General features: G+C 38.4%; 1 long non-coding RNA gene across 1 annotated transcript in view; it reads left to right on the top strand.

Annotated features, from left to right (window-relative positions):
* The first annotated feature begins 7,061 nt into the window (after window positions 1–7,061).
* LOC146768115 (uncharacterized) overlaps window positions 7,062–19,072 on the top strand; it is a 28,755-nt gene continuing 16,744 nt past the window's right edge. Inside the window, exon 1 of the long non-coding RNA XR_014950569.1 lies at window positions 7,062–18,129. This is a non-coding gene — a long non-coding RNA (uncharacterized LOC146768115). The remainder of the gene's footprint in view (window positions 18,130–19,072) is intronic.

Below are 19,072 nucleotides of genomic sequence, written 5' to 3'. Positions count from 1 at the left end.
AACCAAAAATGCCAAAGGCATTTTAATGGACAATTACTTATTTATGTATAGGTTTGTGGATTAAAAAAGGGGGAGAGGGGATGTTTCTGGTAACTTCTGATACTAAATCCCAGAACACATAATTTTATAGTTCGTAATCACATCTGTGATTTTAAAGATGACTCATTTTTCATTGGACTATGCCTGTTTTCATCTATTCACTCACAATGGATGTGGCCAAATGAGGCAGCTTAAGGAGCTTCCCTTCCCTGCTGAGCCCAGGGACTGCACTGCTGCCCCAACACAGCTCTCTGCTCAAAGCACTATTTTAGTCATTGATTGCAAGAGGTTTGGAGCACTTCACACAACCAGCTGGCATGTTTTAGCTTCTAAATAGCAACTCTGAGTGGCCACAGCCTGCTCACTGCAATTGTTATAAATAATCATACATACAGAAGTCAGAGCAAAATTATTCTTGCCTGCATTCGTTTGTCCTGAACAGTTAAATGGAGCCAGACTAAAAGAATAGTTTTCCAATGTATATCTAAATAACTGATACAGGAGACAAGGAGACAAAAATAAATTAAATATTTGTATTTCTCATACTCCTAAAGTCCTAGCAACAGTAAGAACAATTTCTATTTTTCTGTGCAAAAATACCTGTTCCAGTATATTTTTAAAAATACTCTTTCACATCCTGTTTGGTGCCAAAGACTCCTTGCTGTGGTCTATGTTGTCTATGGCAGCCCTGAAAATGCTTGTTTGACTCTGTTTTGAATGAAAATACAACATATTAGGAAATCATAGTAGAATTATCAAGAAGGCAATTCTGCAGTTAAACCTTTAGGATGTTTTTGAATAATTAACCTAATAATTAACCTACCAAAGGTGTTCCCCAGGAGGAAAACAGGCATGAGTAGTAACAAATTATTTACATAAAGGAGAAAGAAAAGATTACACTCCAGATGAGGAAGCTGAAAATCCTTGTATTTTATTGTGAAAAAGTGTAAACTCATCTGGATAGAAGCTTTATGTTTCTATTGGGTTCTGCTGTGAGCTGAAGTGACTAAAGATAACTGTAATTTCCTGAATTCAGCTGAAGACGTTCACCTTGGAGGTCTTTAATAATTTTGCAAAACATCCAACAGCCCAAAAAACATACAACTGAAACAGGTAGATGTGATTACACGAACCACCTCATTCTTCTGTGTTCTTGCAGGTTAGAGAAAGAGGTTTAAAATAGAATAATTGAGGCAATCAGGTAAGAGTTCCTAGCAATCAAGGACTATGCGGAAGTCATAGAAACTTGCCCTTTACTGAGTAAAAACCATAATAATCAAAATTACCTCATTTTTTTACAAAGTCAAATATAAGATTGCCAATCAGTCTTAGCACTGCAGTATAGATAGAAATGTATATTGTCAGAATAAGTAGTAATATAAAACGAAGATAGAAGACAGCTACTACACAAAAGCAAAACACTAGGAAATAACATAGTCTGGAAATTAAATTTTCAAACAGTCACTTCATTCAAGCCCAGGAACAAACTTCCATTAGGAGGAGTGGGTAGGGAAAAAAAAAAAACAGTTACAGGGAAACCTGACATATTTACAGAAGTGATTTTTTGATGTGAGGGTATGGTGAGAGGCAGTGAATTTGCTGATCAGGAAGCTCCTATGGCAAGTGTGTCAACTCTCCCTAGGGGAGACATGAAGAGAAAATGAGAGAAATATCAATTAATGAACATTAGAATTTGTCATCAATTTCAGGCTAATTTCATGTAAAGAAAATAAAGTTTTTGGCTTTATCTAAACAGCAAGAAGTTGCTAGAACAGGTGCCAGCCTATTTATCCCAGAAAACCATTCAGACAGAAGTCAGTCTAGAATGCCAACACCCAATTTGCCCATATTGCTAATATCAGTTGGTACAGTAGCAAAAGGACTTCACTTTTTAAGTTCATTTACTTTTTGGCTTTTGCAGGTCTTGTAAATTCCTCGTTATTATAGGCCTGGGGGCAAATCTACAGCTGGTGTCTACACTGTTTTACATAGACTCTCTGAATAAATATGAGGTATCAATTACCTTATTTTTTTCATGCCAAACATATATTCAGATTCTTTTCATGGTCCTAGAAAGTTTAAGTACATAATTTCTCAACTTTCAGCACATTTTTTCACTACACACTCAAGTTTGTTGTGGCTTTTTTTGGTTTTTTTTTTTTTTTTTTTTTTTTTTTTTGATAACAAAACTCAAGAATTGCATGGCTTCTGAGGATTTGAGCTCAAAGCAAATACTTAATATTTCTAGATTTGCAATAAAATCATTAAAACTGCTGACACTGACATTTACCTCCATTTACAACCTGCCCTGCTTTCTTTCCTCTTGAAATCTAATGCACGTTCAAATCACGAGAAGATCTGCAGCCCTTTCTGATGCTTTATTTTCTGTTTAAACTCTGAATCCCTTCTAGTTATTGCTAATTCTTTCTTGTTTGTGATAAACCTTTTGCAAGGTTTTATGATTAATCCCATTAAACAAGGACGTAACCATTTGGTTAACTTTGAAAAACAGGTGCCATGTGTGGACAGAGCCTTGTGTAGGACATGCACAGGAAAAAATGCATCATTGTCTTTGAGGTAAATTGCTACATTTCTGTTAATTAAACAGAAAACGCCAACACTTTTGGACTGTTGCTATGTTCATCAAGAGAGAAAGTGTAAATCCATGGTTTAGAATTGCTGGTTTATGGGAAAGTGGTGTTTTCTGCATCATCATAATCAGCCCAGACTTATCTGTAATTCAATTTCCCATCTAGCAGGTGGGAATATTGGTCCTTACTTCCAAGAAAAACTAAGACCACCAAATTAAGAAAAAAAAACAACCAATACTTATTCTAGTTTAAACATTTTAAAGCTTTAAACAGAAACCCCCAGAGGTGTGGACTCTCCACTGTGAATGCTTTTAATGACAGTTTTGAATAACATCTGAGAGTAACAGCTTCACACAGCTTGGCTGTCTAAAGTGGGGAGGCAGAACCAGATCATCTCCTGAGGTCTTTTCACATCCTGAGGCTTTAGGAGTCTGCTGGTAGGTGGTTAGAGCCCTTCTTTGGGATGCAGTCTAGTTTCCAGTCACCACTTCAACACCTGGGTAGGACTTCTAGGACAGAGACACCTCTCTAGTGCTTGGTGGTTATGATGCTGACTCAAGACATAACTCAGGTTCCTGCTGAGAACCAAAGGGGACTTAATTAATGCCTCACTATTAGTACATAACAAGACATTTCTCATCCTTCCACTCTCTCTTTGACCAAAATTTCATCAAGGATATGAGAAAGGCAATAAAATATAAAAAAAGAAAATAATTTTTGTCAAAACTAGTCAATTCCCAGAAGCTTCTTTTGTTCCAAGCCGTCATTTTCTAGACAAAGGAAAAAAACCCTTAACTAAGTAACGTGAACTAACTGACTGGAGAGACCATAGAAATATTAATCTAGAATCACATCTAATTGTGATAGTCTGGATACATATTTTTACATTCATATATCAGAGTGGAAAAAAAAAGACAGATGTCATCATTAGTTTTTTTACTCAAAGGTCCTTCCTCTTACAGTCATAACTATAGTCAGTGTTAGGGAAATAAAAAAAAATAAAAATGAGGGTGGCATGCGTGATTTGGGGATACACAATAGTAATTGCCATTGTATTTTACAATTGTTGTGTCAACCAGGCAACAGCAACCAATTAACTAACCAACCAACCAAAACAAAACAAAAAAACAGCAAAAAAATAAGTGGTAAGAAAAGAAACCACACAAAGCCTGGAAACTACTCTGACTCCCTTGGAGCCCGGGACAAGTAATAACTACAGCAGCTTTGACATTTCAGAAAGGTTTCCACTGTGGTTTTACACTAGAACCAGATCTAATTAGTTTCTGATGATCTTATTCTCATTCTTTAGAAAGAAATAAAACCTGATGTAAGTTTTAAGAAACATAAAAATACTAAGAAATAGGAAGGGAGAATTGTAAGTATTTTTTTCTCGATGTGATAAGGAGACATTCAGGTTGGTTTGTGCTATTTTAACACTTTTGGCAGAATAAGTTCTACCCTCCTCTTCTACACAGAAAAAAAAAATCTTATGTGGCATGGGGGACACAGTACAGAACTTGTCAAGCAACCAATCCTACCCACTTCCAGGCAGCTGTCCCCAGCTGCTGAGCTAAGTTGCAGCAGCAGTGATGAGAGTCAGGCACCTCCAGAAGCTGGTTCTGGTAACCTGAAGCCTGTTCACTGATTCTGGATGGGAATTGCAGGACTGTCTTTGTAATGGGAGCACCTCACCTCTGTAGGACAAATCCCAGCTGGGAGATGCAGAATGGCTCATATGAATGAAGCCTGAACCCAGGCTGGTATATTCTAAAATGTAAGTTTTCAAAAGTATCAGAAAGTATGTACTTATTTACCACAGGACTTCTGACAGCTGCTTGAAGAGTAGTTAAAGTGGTGAGAAGCCTAAACTATTCTCATCTTTAACAGAAAATATAGCAGCCACAAACTGCATCTTAGAAAGTTTCTTTTGGTGAAAGAGAGAATTTTTTTCACTGAAAGGATGAAGAAAAGCTAGAAAAGTCCAGAGGGCTGTGGAGTCTCAATCTAAGGACATTTTAACAATTTAGGGCAGACAAAGCCATTGTTGATGTGATTTAGTGCTGGTGACAGTTCTGCCTCAAGCAGGAGACTTGGAGTGATTCAGAGATCCCCTCCCACCCACATTTCTGTTCTGTGATTCTGTGGCTCAATGAGGATTTCTTCCTCCACTATCATAGCAGATGCTAAACAAATCAGCATGTCAGCTGGGTCATCCCATTCAGAAAAATGCAATAAATATTCCATCTCTTAGTGAAATGCTCCAACAGATGTGTGTTTTGAATTCTTCTATAAATGCCTCTCCATGAAAAACAAATTTTGTTGGTGTGAGACTAGAACTTCTCCTTTGCTTATCCATCCTTGCAGAGTGATGTCTGCAGCAGCACCGCTGTGCCCCTGTGCCTACAAGCACAAAGGCAATTTGTAGCCAAGAAGGGAAAGTAATTGATCAACCAGCACTTATAATCTGCATGCATCTTAAATTTCAGTCTGAAGATCTAATATGTACTTCTGAAACTGGTTATGTTCAAATGGTCCCTGTGTAGTACCTAAATTGATGTTGTATTGTTTTGACCTTCTGTACAGGTGTTTTACATTGAAAACAACAGACTTCTTTGTATTACAGGGATGTCAGTGCTGTATGAAGTTAAAGGAATTGAGTAAGAAAATCTTACCTGGTAAAGCTACACTTTTTATGTATGGACTCACCAAACATGAATCATATGTGATATTTGAACAAAGCATAAAACTAAATGTTCTATTATAGCAATGGTTTAAAAACAGAAATAAAACAGGAAAAAAGGATACTTTTCTTACCACTGATGCATTTTACTGTTAGTTCTACTATAAAGGGAATACATCAGTTCCTGGTACCTAGGGGGGGAAAAAAAAACAGAAAAAAAACAAACAAACAAAAACAAAACAAGAAAAACCAAAAACCAACCCTGACTGAATTAAGCTTGTTTCAGTAAATTAAAAATCCTCTACAAGTCAGAGGTTTGAAGAGCTGGTAGGAGTCACCACTTGACTTCCAAAGAAAGGGCAGCATCTGTGGGGGTGAAAAGTCAGTCCCTCTGGGCTCTGACTCTCTGAGAGAAAGGTTGTTCCAAAACAGCCTGTTAACCTTCAGCCCAACCACCACTGGCACTTCTCCCTCCTTCTCTCCTTCAGAAGATTCCTTTTTCTAGGACTTGGAGAGGATTTCTAAGATGTTGCACAGGACCTGCCCTGAGCCATGATTATCCCACACCCCACTAGCTCTCTGTTAGTAAGGGACTGTCACTTCTCATAGTTTGGGTACAGAAGAATGACAGAAGAATTTTGTGAAATTATTGGGAAGCCCCAGCAGAATCCCAATCCCTGTTTCTTGAACATGCACAAAAGATTTATTTGGATTAATCATTACCTAAAAATCAAGGTATATGGAAGATGTCTCTAGACTATACTTCAGAGTGCACCTGCAAAATTGTCCTACTCCCATAATTTCTCTATTGTTGCATTAAAGTGATAAATTAATCATTTTTTCAAAAGAAAATAGATTTTTTTTCTTATGTTTAAGTCAATTTTTGATTGAAGACTGATTTTTTTTTTACAATCCAAAACAGCAAAACAATTAATTTGATTAATGGTCATATTTATCTTGAAAATAATCCCAGCAAATTTTTATTTTCTTAGGCTTAATTTTGGGAATTTGCTGTCTAAATATCCATCAAGGTTATACTATGCCTGGCTGTGAAGTGCAGTTCAAATACTTCACATGCTGCTGTTTTCCTGACGGTGGAGGGGAAGAGCTGTTTTCTAACATGAGAAATGGATTTGCAATCTATTCATTTGGGCTGAGGTGTTTAATTTTAGGCAGCCAAGCTTCTTGTCTCAAGTCCTTTGTGTCTTAGATTATCTACTTCTAAAAGGGATATAATGTTCTGTGTTTATCTCCAAGCACTGACAGGAGGTTTACTTAATTTACATCAGCAAAGTACTTTGCAATCCAAGTAAAACGTGCCCATTTAAATGCAATGTTTTATGACAAGACAGGAGTAAATGCTACTGTCATTTATCGCGGTGTCAAAATGGGACTAATCCCACAGAAAACCAAGGAATTGCACTTGGGAAAAGGCAGTGGAGAGTCAAACAGGTGATCCTCTTGGGTACCAAAGTGAAGCTCAAAAAAACCCCAAAAAAACCACATAGGTTGGAAAGGATCTTTAAGATCCTTGAGTGTAAACGTCAATGCAGCACTGCCAAGCCCACCACTAAACCATGTCCCTGAGAGACTCTTCCACAGGTCTTTTAAATACCTCCAGGCATGGTGAATCCACCACATCCCTGGGCAGCATGTCCCGGTGCTCCACAATCCTCTTGGGGAAGAAATTTTTCCTAATTTCCAATCTAAACCTCCCCAGGTGCAACTTGAGGCCATTTCCCCACAGGCTGGTCCCCACCTGCCTGTGACCTTTTTTCAGGCAGTGATAGAGAGCAATTAAGTCTCCCCTGAGCTTCCTGAGCCGCCCAGCTCCTCAGAAGAGAGCGGTGCCCCAGACTCTTCTCTGGGCACGCCTCAGCGGAATCGCAGAATTATTTTGCTCTCCCGGCTCCCCGGGCGGGGAAAGCTGGCGGCTGTGCCGGGGGGGATGCTCCACACACGGGCAAAGCATTTATGAAACTGATTTCCAAACCAAAAGTGAGTGAGGGTCAGAAACGAGAGGCTAAAGTGAAGAAAGATGGTAGGTCAACAGAAAGAACAGGGTCAGAAGTTATTTCTGGCATGGTATCTGGCGGCTGTGTTTGAGCATTGGTGATTAACGTATCAGTTATGCCCGAGTGTGATGCAAGAGGCTCGGTGAGTGCTTTGCCTGTGTGTTCAGCTCTCCAGCCTGTCCACTTTGTCCAGACGAAATCCCAACATAAAAAGCTTATCTGGCAAATTAGCCAGCAAAGTTATCCCAGGGGTTTATTTATTTTAAGCTGTGGGCCCCAGGGACAGACACACCCATTTAAAAAACCCAAAAACTACTGCCCTCTGCAATAGGAGTTTCTAACTTTTTTCCCCAAAAGTGGCCAAAAAAATTGCAGTACATGATATACTGGCAAGACCAACAATGAAGAAAAACCAAATCTGTCTCTGTTACATGTTGGTTTAATGGCATAGTAGGACTCGGGTCTGTTATCTCTGTGCCCAGCGGTTGTGGTGAATGGGGAAGTGTGAAATGAAATGAGTTGGTGAGAAGTTCAGGAGGAAAGAGAGTTAGCAACACTCTGAAACACTGTCAGGGAAGTGAAAGAACAAATGGGTAAATAGCAGTAAAAAATCAGATTATGAAGTGGAAAAATAAAAAATAAAAATAATTAGGAATTAGAGCATTTTGAAAAAATGAATGGGTCAAAAGAGATTGTTGCAGAATATAACTCTGAATGTAACAAATGTATGTCTGTATTCATAGTGGGGTGGGTGGCAGGGATGAGATACCTGACATGTTTGCAGAACAGTTGGGGCCTTGAAGGATGTGCTGATTTTTTTGAGAGCTTTGCCTTCTCAGAACTGCTTAATAACTATAATTTGAAATAGTCAAGAACACATGATAGTGTGAATCATGGCTCCTGTGGCAAACCTGTGGTAAGCAGTTGTGCCAGCAGTAGTACAACAGTTAATTAGAAGGTGAACATATACTTTTCATCCAAAAAGGGACATAGCAAAGGCATTTTGAAGACTGAGAGTCCATTAATCAAAAGAATATGTTTCTATTTGAAAAATAAAAATTCCTTCATGTACCCAAACACAAATTATCCACCTACTGCTTTGGGTCATTTCCACTAAACAAAGCTTTTTCTTCTTTGGAGAGACAGAATTCTCAACTGTACACCACACCAAAAATATGTTATATCTTTAATTGCACAAATATTCCACTAATTTAAAGAAAGTGGCCTAAAGCACTGAAATTTGCTGTTCAACAGCTTGTCAAAGGCTTTGAAACACTTTATAAAGAAGAATAATTTCTGACTGAAGATTTCTGCAGATAGATGTAGAGGTCACACTCTTAGCTGGTATAAAAATGAGGTAAATCCAATTAGATTATTCTAATTTATGATCTTGAGACATTTTTGAGACAGTATCCTAATTGAAACTTGAGATATTTTTTTCCATTAAAGGCTTTCTTCCCATGAGGCTTACAAAGCAATACATTTTTACTTTTTTTTACTTTTTCTTTTATACTTTAAAATCTATTATTTTACTGCTTTTAATTTTCAATCTTAAAGAAGTAAAAGCAAGAGATTCTTAATAGGTGAATCAAAGGTGGCATTTCTCGCTCAAGGCCTGGGTAAAAAAACCAAGTACCAGGTCTTCAAGATAGTTGAAACTTGAGATTATTTCCCTTAAAAGCTTCTAAGATTTTTTAAGAAACAGTATTAAGAATGTTGACACTTACTTTGCTATTTGAAAGCATCCCTGTCAGAATGTTTTTTGTAACAATTCCTGGATTGAATTTCCTGATGGCATAGGAAAAAAATTGCAACTTTCTGTTTTGAGTTGCAACTTTTCTCATGCCTTAATGAGTTGAAAATGTATTCTCTACTATATATAGGTATACAAAAGAGTTTAAATGTGAGCCACAGCCAAGTTTTCAACCATATGAGCTAAGGCATAGGCAAGGATTTGAATCTGACTTCTGCATGAGGATTCCATCATTTGATGAACAGGAACAGGCAAATTGCTGGACTAAATCAAGTTTGATTTATGATTTATGAATTTTCAATCTCTGCTCTGAGACATCAGGTTTTGGACCAGATTGTATCAGAGGGTTTGAAAATGAAGTTGTTGCATTGCTGCTTAGTGAACTGCAGGACATTTACCTGTCCACCAACATTTAAACACAGAATGTAATAGCTATTCAAACAGAAGTCCAGAGGGTTGGATTCCCCAGAGCCTTAATCAGCCTACATGCATCAATTTAACACCAGTGCATTGTTTTATTGACAGATACAGGTCAAATCACAGTGATGTCTAAAATCTCCAATTTCTGATCATAGTTTAAAAAAAGCAGAATCAAAACCATCTTTTCCAGTAAAGAATTATTGCTTAAAATGGTTCAATTTCAGTCATAACTGCAGCATTTAGGACAAAGGAATAGCCTTGCTGCTGAGATGCTATGAGGAGTGGGTTTGCTGTTACTCCTGTTTAACAGAGCTCTCATGCAATGCTTTCTGTCCCAGAGGATTTTCTTACTGTGTTTTCTGCCTGCCAGAGTAGTGGGTACCAAATCACAGTCCATACAGAGAAACAGAAGCAGAGCCTACACAGGTCAAAATATGTAAGGCTCTACCAAAATCACACAATACATATTGAATGGAGGCCTGAGCTGCCATCAACAGCACAACACAGCTTGCACCACTTTGGGAGGGAAGGAAAACAGCCACAACAGTTTAAAAATCCTGGTTCCTCTGTGGTCAGAAATGGTATGCTGGAACTTGAACTAGTATGCAACCACATTTAAACATAACTGTGGCTGGAATGGTTTGAATTCTAATGTGGACAGTACCTAAATTAGAAAATGCTTGGGAGAAGCTGCATGTAAATGTGCATAAGGGAGTATAAATGGTGTCACTTCCACTTTGTTAATTAAAGCAGCCTCAATAGTTTGAAAGCATACAGGATTCAGAGAAGTGGAATTGGCTGCTGCTTTTAGCACAAGGATTCAGAGGCCCTCTAATTTTAACTCTTCATGAATGTAGCATTTGAGCAATTATTCTTATGAAGCAGGGAAGAATATTCCCATTCTCTCAATATAGGCAGCTCCAGCTGAGGTGGTGTCATGTTCTGGTTTGGAAGCAGTCACGTTTCTCCACACCCATTCCTAGACAACAATTTCTTCCTTATGAGTTTTTTTTCCCACTGGCAGCAAAGCTCTTCAGTATTTGCAGAATACAGTGTAGGTGAGGGTCACTTCTCAGCTGTAAGTTAAAGGTCATTGTCATCTACTAGAGGGCAGTGAACCAGCAACTATGTGCTTTTAACATCATGGTGTATCCTGCTGGAATGTTTTGTCTCCCATGGCAAGTGGCCTGAACCATTTGGGGAGCTGCAGCCTCCTTAACACACAGCCTGAAGCCCGCTCCCAAGGCAGGATAACACATCACAGCACCATCACCTTCCAGAGAGGCTGATCCTGCTGGGCCTGACCAAGCTTAGGTGATTACAAAAGCAGGGATTGGATCACTTCACTTCACTTGCTGCAGTTGTTTTCCAGTGTTGATAAACATGCTATAATGTCCATTTTTACACAAAATAATATCATTTGCTTTTCATAATAGGACTACCTATCTCTCAGTAAAATGTGCTGCTATATGCTTATGACATTTTTAGCAGCGTGTTAATAAGCATGCAGGTTGGCCTTGTCACTGCTTCTGAAATAAATTAAGGTTTCTTTTGTCAAAGCTTTTAATAGACTTTTGGATTGGAAAAGTGCCGAGATGGTCACAGGATCTCATGACTCAGAGGGCTACTTATATTTAAAAGTGTTTTAAAAGCTTAAAACAATAAAAATAGCTCTACTGTGTCATTTTTAATAGATATAAATGCGTGTTACACAATTCAGATCCAGAAACTCCTTTCAGTAATGAACAAAGATCATCATCATATCTGACATATCTGAAATGTTTGAAAAGTAAGTTCAAGGTCATGTTTGAATGCAAACATGTTACACACAGTAATTATCATGTGTTTGTTATATTCACTGGTACAAAGTATTCAGAGAGTCATGTATCAAGTAAACTAATGGTCTATTATTGAGCAAAGTTTAACATCAAGCAATGTGCTATGAATTTTAAAGCATTTTTTAATGTCAGAAACTGTAATGAGAAAAGTATTTTGATTACAGATTTATGAAAGAAGAGGGAAGAGGGAAGGAGACTAGAGGGAAAATTTCTTTAAAAAACAAAACACAAGAAGACATTTTCTAAATGGATAGCATGGTGAGCTAACAGGATGGGATCTATGGAAGTGAATTAAATTGTGTTATGCATATTAATATCTTGAATTTCCCAAGGCAGGTGAAACCCTTTCCTGTTCATTTCCAAGCTTGTACATTCTGACCCAGTGTCAAACTGAAACTGGAAGGCTGAAAGTGCTCTCAAGCTCTCCAGGAGACCTCTGTGAGTAATGCACAGGTCTCATCTCCTGACACAAGATCCCTTTGCTGGAGGCGATTTCAGTATTAATCAGTCTGTCGGTCGCTAGGGGCTACAACCTGTTAACAAAACCCTCAGACTTCTCCCTGATTCATTGCACTCCATGCTCTAAATTTACAGTGGTTTCATTTAAGTAATGTAGTTTCCCCCAAGTTTTTTTTAAATAAATATTTTTTTGCCAAAAATATTTATTAATGCCATGATCTTTTCCTACTACCTGTTTCATATTTGTACTGTGCTAAAATCTTGGCTTGCCTGTTTTTTAAAATTCCTGGCAAAACACTTCTGATGTCACAGTGGGGACAAATCCTGGACAATTGTCCAGGAAGACACATTAATATCTGTGCTGGTGCACAGCAATACCTGTCAATAAATTGAATGGGAATTGGGTTCAGAGCCATATTTGTTCAAGGCATCTCTGGAGGCAAGGCAACCACATGGATTTCATCACTTCATACTGGTGTGGCCCCAACACATGAAGTTCCCAGAGGTGAAATTCACTTAAAAAAAAAAAAAATCAAATTAAGTGCTTAACCAAAATGGCATTACTGTGGCTATTAGAGATAAGGGAAAGGGGGTAAGATTCAGACTTGAAGGGCTAGCCCACCTGATAAAAATAAGGGATGTGATTTAGATGGCTCCATAAGTTGAGCTCAAAGTTGAGCTCAGCAGGGAAGAGAAAATGCAGTGGTGGGATCCAGTAGCTCCATAAAGGAATTAGACAAAATACTAAGACCCAGCAAATAATCTTGAAAGGTGTGATTCAGCAAAGCATATCACCACTGTTCAGATATTTTCCTTGGCCAAGCATAGGCTGTCAAGTGGGAACCTATGGAAATCATAGAGAGAGATGTTAACCTCCAAAAAAAGAGAGAAATATATTTGCTGCCTAAAAGATGTAATTGGCAGTTGATGCAATCAATATTTTTTGCCTACTGAGTGCCTATCTAGTGAAAGGATCTATTTCTGGGTTGTTACTACCTTCATTATTTCAAAAGCCCTGGGAATGACCACTACAATCACTGTAACAGTCCTCAGCCTTCTTCCTGTGACAGTTTTCATTGGCAGGTCTCAACATTCTCTACAAGAGAACTCAAAATCATTACTCTCTTCTTATAAACAGGATAAGCAAGGCACAAGAGGGACAGAGGGGGCAAGATCCCTCCTGAGGTCAGATGAGGACTCAGACACAAGCCTGCAGAGTCCCAGGCCAGTGATCAGCTGTGGGGGTTCCTAATCCATTCCCTCTGCTCATCTGTGTTTGGTCTCTGATGTTTTTTTAAGGTCTGTACACATAAATGTAGCACTGATACAGAATTGATGGAATTCAGGATAGACCACTGACAATTTTTCATTCCTGTTATGTTCAAATATTTTTTTGTTCCCCACCCAAACAAGTGTGGAGACACATTAGAGATGAACAAGTTTGAATAACTCTAGGAGCACCTGTGTCTACTTAAAACCATTTCCTTATGCCACTCCCAAGCATAGTGGCATATATAACATTTTTTAAGCATTGAAGTCAGTGCTTGTGGCTGGAATTTATCTTCAAAGACATTGCAATACTTGGAGGTGTTGGGAAAGCCTTTTCCACTTACTGAAACTATGGGAAAATAATGTAATTGATATGCAATTTTAAAAAAATCTAATTCTAGCCCTAGTTTAGGAAATAAAAGCAGGATAATGTGAACTTAGGAACTCTGAAAATAGGGATTAATTAAAAGATTCCAGCATATTTTCAATTTTGCTTATTGGCATACTTTTTATAAGACTTCTTCTTATCTTGCTTTTCATTTTTGATGACTTAGCAGTTGTGACTGTTTAGATCCAGAGAGGAGTTTTTTGCTCTGGTTTTCATATTTCTTATGGAAGACTCATGGAGAATTATGGATCTGGTAGATAAAAGTATGCTGGGAACAGGTTTCCTGGGCACAAGATGTTTATGGTGACTGAAAGGGTTGACTGAAAGTTGCAGGGCTTTCATTAGCCTGTGTCCAGATTTCTGTGCCTAACTCTGGTAACAAACCCACCACGCAGCTCTGAGAGACAAAGCAAGGGGGCAGGGAGGAGGCTGAGGCCCAAGGCAAAGCACTAATGGGGGCATGTGTCTGTTTTGAACAGTTACTGGAAGATTTCCCAGAGACAGAAGGATAAACTCTAAGCCAGGATACAACTCTTTTGAAAACCTGTGGCCTAACTGGTAATTCTTAAATATTATCCCCAGTTCTGTGCCTCTAAAAAGCTGCTTTTCTTCTACCTCACACATAGAGAGGAGCATATCAATACACTCTTCAGAGTAGATGGATGGAGGGCTTAATTCACTTTGCAAATCTATGGAAGCAACACTTTAGCACTTTGGCACAAACCGCCTCTGACAGTGAAAATTAGTAAAAGAAAAGAAGTGGTGAAAATGTCAGGAGCGGGAGGACTTCATTTTTCTCTTGTTTAAAATGTCATCTGTTATCTGCAATCAATGCACAGAGACAACTTCCCATACCATAATGATTTACAGTATGTTTATAGGCACAGATAGAAGTAATCACAGGGTTAGGCGAGTGTCTCTTGGTGAATTCTTCAAGCCTCAGAAGTGCTTAGTTCTGCAGTTCCCTCTTCCCAGGAATGCAGGGGAGATCAGCACAAAGAGCTGTGCAATTTCTGCCTCTCCATACCCAGACCATAAAATCTGCAGCCTATCTAGCTTCAGCTGTGTATAAACATACCACATGATCACATGCCTGTGACTTTAAAAAAGAATATTGTCTTTGCCTCTGAAGAAAAGGCAATAAATATTTTTCACTCTTTTCATATCTAAACAAATATGTACGAAAGGAAGTACATTCATAGTCTTGGTGCTAGATTTAATGTTTTAAGCTTTCCATTGTTTGGAATTTCCTGTTTAATGCCTTGGAAAAAAAATTCCATTACTGATTTTTGTCCTTTCCCAGTGAGAACTCATTGTCCAAATCTTTTAAATGGTGCTGAGATGAATGAGTCCAAGTTTATTCATTTCCTTTGTGTCCACCAGAATTTGGGATACTGCTGGATACAATATCTCCTTTGCCTACAGAATTCCTGTTTAATATTCCTTAGCAACAGAACCTCGGATGTCTTGTTGGCTTTTGTAGCCATAGAGCTCCACAGACATCACGTGCTCCTTTCCACCCAGTACTCCATGTGAAGCAGGGAAGTGTTAAACTCCCGGTCTATGGATGGCAAAGTAAAATAAAAACATCTCAGCACTTAATGCTTCTGAGAGGTTTTAATCTGAAGTTCAGTGCACAGAGGTAGAGTAAGGAATAAGTGTCAGGGTTTCACATCTTGGGCCAGAGCCACAGTAACTTATTTATTCTTCTTTTCAGTGTGTGACTGATGGCTTTTAATAAATAAAATGATTCCTGCATCTCGAGGCCACTCCCCTTCAAATTAGCACGGTGGTTTTCCAGAGGAGTTACTCATACTGTCCCCACAGCAGCTGCTACCAAACTCCACCTCATACAACAGAGAAAGGAGTGGTGTTTGTCTCATGTTCAAAATTAGAGCTGGTCAAAACTTTTCCGTTGATTTTTTTTTTTTTTAATAAAGATGCTCTATATTCTTACAAATCCTATTTCTTATAAAAATTCAATTTCAGTTATTTTCATGAAAAAGTTGAAGAAACCAAATCTTTTCATCCTTTACCCTCTGAAAGCATTGAAAACTTTCCAAACCCAAATCAGCTAAAGCCTTTAAGTCCCAGTCTTACACACTCACAGGTATTCTAACCATCCTTTTTCTAACAAACTCCTGCTCAGAGGCTGTCATCTCTTCCATAACACCCCCAAAGCCAAGTATATTGTGAATATTATAGAGCATACAGTAGGTTAGATCATGGGTTAATTTATTCGAGTAGCTCCATTTTACACACTCAGTAGTTCCCTTAAAAATGAAACATATGCTATGGCCCTTGGCATTTTCACAGTGCTCACTTGTCAGTTCAGTATTTATTTATTCCCAGGTTTGCTACTTTCTTGGAGGGTGACCTTGAACAAACACTTTCATTTGTCCATATTTTACCACCACTTCCTTTTCTTCTGTTTTCAGGAGCTTCACAGCAAGCATTATCCAATAAAGGGGCAATCTGATTTTTGAATTTAAGAAAACTACCACAGTAAAGCAAAAAAGTATTTTCATGCCATTAAGGCAGAATAATATGAGTAATAAATAGTAAATAAGTGGCATGACCTTAGTTATAAATTTCAAGGTCCTGCCCTCTGCTTATTTTACTTCTCTGTGCTACTTTTGAACAAATTCTCAAATATCCTCCCAAAATAGAACATATAAACACAACTCACAAAAGTCAGAAAGAGAAAAAGAATATCAGCTCAGCAATATAAAAATATAAAAATAAGGGTTAATTCGCAACTCCAGATAGCATTTCAACTCTCTTTGTACAGTACTCAGCATATACTCACTAATAAAATCTAACTTGATGCTTTATGGCAACAGTGATGTTCCTAGAAATCCTTAGTATAGTAACATTTTGGAAAACAACCCTCTACGTGAGGGGATCAGTCATTTTCCTTCTGTAACATTAAAAGCTTCAGGATTTCAAACGGATAAACACTCTGCAATTTGAGCTTTGTGAGTCATACTTAACAAGGCAGATGTGTGCTGAGAATTAGCAGTCCAAATGCATGGGTGTTCCTTGGCTCTGACTAAATTACCTAAGACAGATCGGGCAGAAAATGCAAAGACTTGCACAGCAATGCATTTCTCTTTGTTCCAGGGCACAGAGGTCGCTCCGGTGGTGCCTGCATGGGGAAGGCTGCAGTGCCACTTGCACATGACTCTGCAAAGACGGATACGAAGCCTCCCTGCCACTGGGACACGGATGAGCCCGGGGACAGCTTAGAAATTGTCTGTTAGGTCAGATTGAACTCTGAGCCTGCAAATCACTGCTTCTGTGAAGCCTATTCAGATACACAGTTTCTTTGAAGTCAACAGCTGGTATGAAAAAAATTCAAAGTAATGGCGTTATTTACCTGCGTAAAAGCCATATTCATCTGAAGGAGAGAAATAAAGCTCTGCAACAGCAGAGGAACATCCTTTTGCTCCATACAATCATTCCTGACTCTTTCAAAACCAGGCTTCACATTTTGCTTTACCTCTTTGTCACCTTCATTTCATCCTTGATCCTGAACTTTTCTCAGCTCCTATTTTTCCTGCATCTATTAATCTGCTTCAGACACCCCCTGTGACTGTCACCTTTGTTTAAATTCTCAAGTATATCACTCTTCCCTCACCTTGACTGCTGCTCTTTCTTTTTCTACAGCATCCACAAACTCCAGCACACAGTATTTGTAAAATATGCTGTCTGATTTCTAGGATATTCAGAAAGCTCTGCTCATCCTACTCTCAAATAATTTCACATAACTCTGTATCAATTTCAAATTGCCTGTCCCACTGCATACCTACTGCCCAATTTAGAATTTTCATTCCCATATTGCAATCCATTTCCTTCCTCAATACATTTTTTTAAAAAGGAAAGTCACTATTGTTTAGAAAATCCAGTTCCACCCAGAATAGCTTTTCTGTTTATTGCTCCCTCATTGAATTTTGGAGCCAAATTAATGTCTTCTATAGTATTTCTTTTGAAGGCAATGAAACTGTGTCCATTTGCTACTATTTTGTACCATGGAGTTAAATCTGGCATTCTTAAATGACAGAAAAATGAAACAACGTATTTTATAAACTTTGATTTATCTTTCTGAAATTCTGTATTTATTTTGTAAAAATCTATTGCATATCATGACTTACTCTATCAAGTGCTTTATAAAAGACATATAAAGATATAGATATATAAAATAGTTGAAATCAAATTGCCCTGTATCTCTGCTCCTGTAAATCCCTGTGCTATCTTTGAATATATGGTACATCTTAATCATGGAATCACAGCTGAATACTAAATATTTGTACATGTAAGCCCCAAGGAATGCTAAAATTCTTTTTTCCTTTTCAACTATGCATGCTATTAATTAATGCATAGCAAAATGATTAAAAGCATTTTTCAAATAATGAACAATACAGAGACAGACAAGTTAATTGATTGATTGGTGTATGAGCAGGGTCCTAATGGATTAGCATTTGCATATTAACACAGATGCAATCTCTCTCACTCTTAATGAGCTGCTTGCCACATTTTGTCTTCTTTTAAGCAGCAGTGAGCATGATAAAACAAACCCACTGGATTGCTCTCTCTCAAGAGACCAACGGACAAACTTTAAAAGAGGCCTTTCTCCAGCACTGATTTATAGAAACCCTCTGCACATCTATTTTGTAGGTATGTGGGGACAATCACTCCTTATCTCAAGTTACTTGTGAAAGGATATATCCTGAAAATCATGGAAATTTAAAGCTTCTGCTTGTAAGATTCTCATAACATAATTTTTCCCACAATGATCTGGCATTTGACACAGCTGTAAGGTTTTGCTGTATGACAAGATGGAGTGGGATGTCACTGGCCAGCTCATTCCATCTGTGGTCTTTCCATTGCCATTGGCAGCTGGACTGTGCACATCAATCTGATTCAGCAGTTCACAGGGAAGGGATCTGAATAATTTCAGGTAGGTAGGTGGCAATTTTTAGTCACTGGACTCATTGAGAAGGATTTCAAACCTTCCAGCATCTCCCATACTCAAGGTCTACACGTAGGCAGTGTAATGAAAAAAAAAGCTGTCAAAGCACCTTCCACCAGGAGCATTGCCACAATAACATGGCAAAACTGTTGTCTTGTTTATTCAAGTATATATCAAAAGAAAAAAAGAAAAAAAACCAAAAACACAGGTGATTTGGTTGTATACGAATTCTAAGTACTGGTGTCACCAGGTAAATCTGTGTGACTTTAGGTGCACTGTTGTGGATGGCAGGACACAGAGATCTCCTTGATGCCATCCATACCTTGATGCCATGCACAGTGTGTATATACCTGTGACCATGGGTTGTAGCCGAGTTAGCTGGCAATCTGAGTGACTTCTGGAGCCCACATTCACTTCACAATAAGGAACTGCACTGTGCCATCTAAGAAAATACTTGAAGCCAGCTCAGAGATCTTTAATATACCCCTGGTTTGAGCCCTGTAGACATGCCCTTTGAGTTCTTGGCCCACAGCCTTGATTAGAGTCAATTGGCAAAGCTGTACTACAGTCATTTCCCTGTTTACATAGGATGAGGATCTGGTGCATTATGTATTTTGGCCATGGAGTGCAGCTCTGCCTTCTGCTCAG

This window comes from Lonchura striata, chromosome 2 (genome assembly GCF_050655825.1).
Source record: "Lonchura striata isolate lonStrDom1 chromosome 2, ASM5065582v1, whole genome shotgun sequence".
Classification (NCBI taxonomy): Eukaryota; Metazoa; Chordata; class Aves; order Passeriformes; family Estrildidae; genus Lonchura; species Lonchura striata.
The sequence above is the reverse complement of the archived record's forward strand: the minus strand, read 5'-3'. Positions and strand labels throughout refer to the sequence as shown.